We start from the raw sequence: 6,559 nt of genomic DNA on the forward strand, positions 1-6,559 counted from the left end.
GCCCATCCACAAGCACAACAGCACTGGGCATGTGTGCTTTCCCAGAGACTCAGCATTTCACGGTGCTCGTAACCGCAGAGCCTTTATTTTGAAAAGTCAAACGTCCGACTACGTCTCCCACAAGGAAGGTGCCAGTCCTGAAAGCTCTTGGTGGTCTTCACTGTGTCCCTGCAGCATATCCGCAGGCACTGCAGCATGGGGCATCTCTGCTTTCCCAGAGATTCACCATCACACGGTGCTCATATACAGCAGAGCCTTTTTTTTGAAAGGGCAAACATCCAGCTTCTAATCCCACAAGAAAGGAGCCATACCTGAAAACTCTTGCTGCTCTTCACCGTCCACGTGCATCCTATAGACATGCACAAGGGCACTGGGCATCTCTGCTTTCCCAGAGAGTCACCATCACACGGTGCTCATATACGGTGGAGCCTTTTTTTTGAAAACGCAAATGTCCAGAACATACTCCTACAAGGAAGGTTGCAATGCTGAAAGATCTGGCTGGTCTTCACCGTCTCCCTGCAGCCTATCCACAGGCACAGCAGCATGGGGCATCTCTGCTTTCCCAGAGACTCAGCATGTCACGGTGCTCGTTCTCGGCAGAAACTTTTTCTGAAAAGGCAAACGTCTGGCTCCTTCTCCAACAAGGAAGGTGCTAGCCCTGAAAGATCTTGCAGGTCTTCACCATCCCTCTGCAGCCTATCCACAGGCACAACAGCACTGGGGATATCCGCTTTCCCAGAGACTCAGCATCTCATGGTGCTCGCTCTCGGCAGAGCTTTTTTCTGAAAAGGCAAACTTACGGCTCCTTCTGCCACAAGGAAGCTGCCAGCCCTGAAAGCTCTAGCAAGTCTTCACTACCCTCTGCAGCCTATCTTTAGCCACAACAGCACTGGGGATTTCTGCTTTCCCAGAGACTCAGCATCTCATGGTGCTCGCTCTCGGCAGAGCCTTTTTCTGAATAGGCAAACTTACGGCTCCTTCTGACACAAGGAAGCTGCCATCCCTGAAAGCTCTTGCTGGTCTGCACTATCCCCCTGCAGCCTATCTTTAGCCACAACAGCACTGGGGATCTCTGCTTTCCTAGAGACTTACCATGTCACTGGCTCGTTCTCAGCAGTAACTTTTTCTGAAAAGGCAAAAGTCTGGCTCCTTCTCCCACAAGGAAGGTGCCATACCTGAAAGATCGTGCTGGTCTTCACTGTCCTACTGCAGCCTATCCACAGGCACAACAGCACTGGGGATCTCTGCTTTCCCAGAGACTCAGCATGTCACGGTGCTCGCTCTCGGCAAAAACATTTTCTGAAAAGGAAAACATTAGGCTCCTTGTCCCACAAGGAAGGTGCGAGCCCTGAAATCTCTTGCAGGTCTTAACTATACCCCTGCAGCCTATCTTTAGCCGCAAGAGCACTGGGGATTTCTGTTTCCCAGAGACTCAGCATGTCACTGTGCTCGCTGTTGGCACAGGCTTTTTCTGAAAAGGCAAACGTCTGGCTCGTTCTCCCACAAAGAAGGTGCCAGCCCTGAAATCTCTTGCAGGTCTTCACTATACCTCTGCAGCCTATCTTTAGCCGCAACAGCTCTTTAGATCTCTGCTTTCCCAGAGACTCCGCATGTCACAGTTCTCGTTCTCGGCAGAAACTTTTTCTGAAAAGGCCAACATCAGGCTCCTTCTCCCTCAAGAAAGGTGCCAGCCCTGAAAGACCTTGCTGGTCTTCACCGTCCCCCTGCAGGCTATCCACAGGCACAACAGCACTGGGGATCTCGTCTTTGCCAGAGAATCAGCATCTCATGGTGCTCGCTCTCGGCAGAGCCTTTTTCTGAAAAGGCAAGTTTACGGTTCATTCTCCAACATGGAAGGTGCCACCCCTGAAAGATCTTGCTGGTCTTCACCGTCCCCATGCAGCCTATCCTCAGGCACAACAGCACTGGGGATCTCTGCTTTCCCAGAGACTCAGCATCTCATGGTACTCGCTCTCGGCAGAGGCTTTTTCTGAAAAGGCAAACTTATGGCTCCTTCTCCCACAAGGAAGGTGCCAGCCCTGAAAGATCTTGCTGGCCTTTACCGTCCACCTGCAGCCTATCCACAGGCACAACACCACTGGGGATCTCTGCTTTCGCAGAGACTCAGCATCTCATGTTGCTCGCTCTCGGCAGAGACTTTTTCTGAAAAGGCAATCATCTGGCTCCTCCCACAAGGAAGGTGCCAGCCTTGAAAGCTCTTACTGGTCTTCAACATCCCCCTGCAGCCTATCCACAGGCACAACACCACTGGGGATCTCTGCTTTCGCAGAGACTCAGCATCTCATGTTGCTCGCTCTCGGCAGAGACTTTTTCTGAAAAGGCAAACATCTGGCTCCTCCCACAAGGAAGGTGCCAGCCCTGAAAGATCTTACTGGTCTTCACCATCCCCCTGCAGCCTATCTACAGGCACAACAGCACTGGGGATCTCTGCTTTCCCAGAGACTCAGCATCTCATGTTGCTCGCTCTCGGCAGAGACTTGTTCTGAAAAGGCAAACATCTGGCTCCTCCCACAAGGAAGGTGCCAGCCCTGAAAGCACTTGCAGGTCTTCAGTATCCCTCTGCAGCCTATCCTCAGGCAGAAAAGCACTGGGGATCTCTGCTTTCCCAGAGACTCAGCATGTCATGGTGCTCGCTCTCGGCAGAGCCTTTTTCTGGAAAGGCAAATGTCTGGCTCCTTCTCCTACAAGGAAGGTGCCATCCCTGAAATATCTTGCTTGTCTTCACAGTCCCCCTGCAGCCTATCCACAGGCACAACAGCACTGGGGATCTCTGCTTTCCCAGAGACTTAGCATCTCATGGTGCTCGCTCTAGGCAGAGCCTTTTTCTGAAAAGGCAAACGTCTGGCTCCTTCTCCCACAAGGAAGGTGCCAGCCCTGAAAGATCTTGCTGGTCTTCACCGTCCTCCTGCAGCCTATCCACAGGCACAACAGCACTGGGGATGTCTGCTTTCCCAGAGACTCAGCATCTCATGGTCCTCGCTCTCGGCAGAAACATTTTCTGAAAAGGCAAACGTCTGGCTCCTTCTCCCACATAGAAGGTGACAGCCCTGAAAGATCTTGCAGGTCTTCAGTATCCCTCTGCAGCCTATCCACAGGCACAACAGCACTGGGATTCTCTGCTTTCCCAGAGACTCAGCATGTCACGGTGCTCGTTCTCGGCAGAAACTTTTTCTGAAAAGGCCCACATCTGGCTCCTTCTCCCTCAAGAAAGCTGCCAGCCCTAAAAGCACTTGCAGGTCTTCAGTATCCCTCTGCAGCCTATCCATAGGCAAAACAGCACTGGGGATCTCTGCTTTCCCGGAGACTCAGCATCTCATGGTACTCGCTCTCGGCGGAGGCTTTTTCTGAAAAGGCAAACTTATGGCTCCTTCTCCCACAAGGAAGGTACGAGCCCTGAAAGATCTTGCTGGTCTTCACCGTCCACCTGCAGCCTATCCACAGGCACAACAGCACTGGGGATCTCTGCTTTCCCAGAGACTCAGCATCTCATGGTGCTCCCTCTCGGCGGAGCCTTTTTCTGAAAAGTCAAAAATACGGCTCCTTCTCCCACAAGGAAGGTGCCAGCCCTGAAAGATGTTGCTGGTCTTCACCGTCCCCCTGCAGCCTATCCAAAGGCACAACAGCACTGGGGATCTCTGCTTTCCCAGAGACTCAGCATCTCATCGTGCTCGATCTCGGCAGAAACATTTTCTGAAAAGGCAAACGTCTGGCTCCTTCTCCCACAAGGAAGTTGCCTGCATTGAAAGCACTTGCAGGTCTTCAGTATCTCTCTGCAGCCTATCCTCAGTCAGAACAGCACTGGAGATCTCTGCTTTCCCAGAGACTCAGCATCTCATGGTGCTCGCTCTCGGCAGAGCCTTTTTCTGAAAAGGTAAACGTATGGCTCCTTCTCCCACAAGGAAGGTGACAGCCCTGAAAGATGTTGCTGGTCTTCACCGTCCCCTTCCAGCCTATTCACAGGCACAACAGCACTGGGGATCTCTGCTTTCCCAGAGAATCAGCATCTCATGGTGCTCGCTCTCGGCAGAGCCTTTTTCTGAAAAGGCAAACTTACGGCTCCTTCTCCCACAAGGAAGGTGCCTGCCCTGAAAGCACTTGCAGGTCTTCAGTATCCCTCTGCAGCCTATCCTCAGGCACAACAGCACTGGGGATCTCTGCTTTCCCAGAGACTCAGCATGTCATGGTGCTCGCTCTCGGCAGTGGCTTTTTCTGAAAAGGCAAACGTCTGGCTCATTCTCCCACAAGGAAGGTGCCAGCCCTGAAAGATCTTGCTGGTCTTTGCCGTCCCCCTGCAGCCTATCCACAGGCACAACAGCACTGGGGATCTCTGCTTTCCCAGAGACTCAGCATCTCATGGTGCTCGGTCTCGACAGTGCCTTATTCTGAAAAGGCAAACGTCTGGCTCCTTCTCCCACAAGGAAGGTGCCAGCCCTGAAAGATCTTGCAGGTCTTCAGTATCCCTCTGCCGCCTATCCACAGGCACAACAGCACTGGGGATCTCTGCTTTCCCAGAGACTCAGCATCTCATGGTGCTCGCTCTCGGCAGAGCCTTTTTCTGAAAAGGCAAACGTCTGGCTCCTTCTCCCACAAGGAAAGTGCCAGCCCTGAAAGATGTTGCTGGTCTTCACCGTTCCCCTGTAGCCTATCTTTAGCCACAACAGCACTGGGGATCTCTGCTTTCCTAGAGAGTCAGCATCTCATGGTGCTCGCTCTCGGCAAAAACATTTTCTGAAATGCAAACGTCTGGCTCCTTCTCCCACAAGGAAGGTGCCAGACCTAAAAGCACTTGCAGGTCTCCAGTATCCCTCTGCAGCCTATCCTCAGGCAGAACAGCACTGGGGATCTCTGCTTTCCCAGAAACTCAGCATGTCATGGTACTCGTTCTCGGCAGAGACTTTTTCTGAAAAGGCCAACGTCTGGCTCCTTCTCCCACAAGGAAGGTGCCAGCCCTGAAAGATCTTGCTGGTCTTCACCGTCCCCCTGCAGCCTATCTTTAGCCACAACACAACTGGGGATCTCTGCTTTCGCAGAGACTCAGCATCTCATGTTGCTCACTCTCGGCAGAGACTTTTTCTGAAAAGGCCAACGTCTGGCTCCTTCTCCCACAAGGAAGGTGCCAGCCCTGAAAGATCTTACTGGTCTTCACCGTCCCCCTGCAGCCTATCCAAAGGCACAACAGCACTGGGGATCTCTGCTTTCCCAGAGACTCAGCATCTCATCGTGCTCGTTCTCGGCAGAAACATTTTCTGAAAAGGCAAACTTACAGCTCCTTCTCCCACAAGGAAGTTGCCTGCCCTGAACGCACTTGCAGGTCTTCAGTATCCCTCTGCAGCCTATCCTCAGGCAGAACAGCACTGGGGATCTCTGCTTTCCCAGAGACTCAGCATGTCATGGTGCTCGCCCTCGGCAGAGCCTTTTTCTGAAAAGGCAAATGTCTGGCTCCTTATCCTACAAGGAAGGTGCCAGCCCTGAAAGATCTTGCTTGTCTTTACCGTCCCCCTGCAGCCTATCCACAGGCACAACAGCACTGGGGATCTCTGCTTTCCCAGAGACTCAGCATCTCATGGTGCTCGCTCTCGGCAGAAACTTTTTCCTAAAAGGCGAACGTCTGGCTCCTTCTCCCACAAGGAAGGTGCCAGCCCTGAAAGATCTTGCAGGTCTTCATTGTCCCTCTGAATCCTATCCACACGCAAAACAGCACTGGGGATCTCTGCTTTCCCAGAGAATCAGCATCTCATGGTGCTCGCTCTCGGCAGAGCCTTTTTCTGAAAAGGCAAACTTACGGCTCCTTCTCCCAAAAGGAAGGTGCCAGCCCTGAAAGATCTTGCTGGTCTTCACCATCCCCTTCCAGCCTATCCACAGGCACAACAGCACTGGGGATCTCTGCTTTCCCAGAGAATCAGCATCTCATGGTGCTCACTGTCTACAGAGCCTTTTTCTGAATAGGCAAACATCTGGCTCCTTCTGCCACAAGGAAGCTGCCAGCCCTGAAAGCTCTAGCAAGTCTTCACTACCCTCTGCAGCCTATCTTTAGCCACAACAGCACTGGGGATTTCTGCTTTCCCAGAGACTCAGCATCTCATGGTGCTCGCTCTCGGCAGAGCCTTTTTCTGAATAGGCAAACTTACGGCTCCTTCTGACACAAGGAAGCTGCCATCCCTGAAAGCTCTTGCTGGTCTGCACTATCCCCCTGCAGCCTATCTTTAGCCACAACAGCACTGGGGATCTCTGCTTTCCTAGAGACTTACCATGTCACTGGCTCGTTCTCAGCAGTAACTTTTTCTGAAAAGGCAAAAGTCTGGCTCCTTCTCCCACAAGGAAGGTGCCATACCTGAAAGATCGTGCTGGTCTTCACTGTCCTACTGCAGCCTATCCACAGGCACAACAGCACTGGGGATCTCTGCTTTCCCAGAGACTCAGCATGTCACGGTGCTCGCTCTCGGCAAAAACATTTTCTGAAAAGGAAAACATTAGGCTCCTTGTCCCACAAGGAAGGTGCGAGCCCTGAAATCTCTTGCAGGTCTTAACTATACCCCTG

The sequence above is a fragment of the Accipiter gentilis genome, unplaced genomic scaffold (genome assembly GCF_929443795.1).
Source record: "Accipiter gentilis unplaced genomic scaffold, bAccGen1.1, whole genome shotgun sequence".
NCBI lineage: Eukaryota > Metazoa > Chordata > Aves > Accipitriformes > Accipitridae > Astur > Astur gentilis.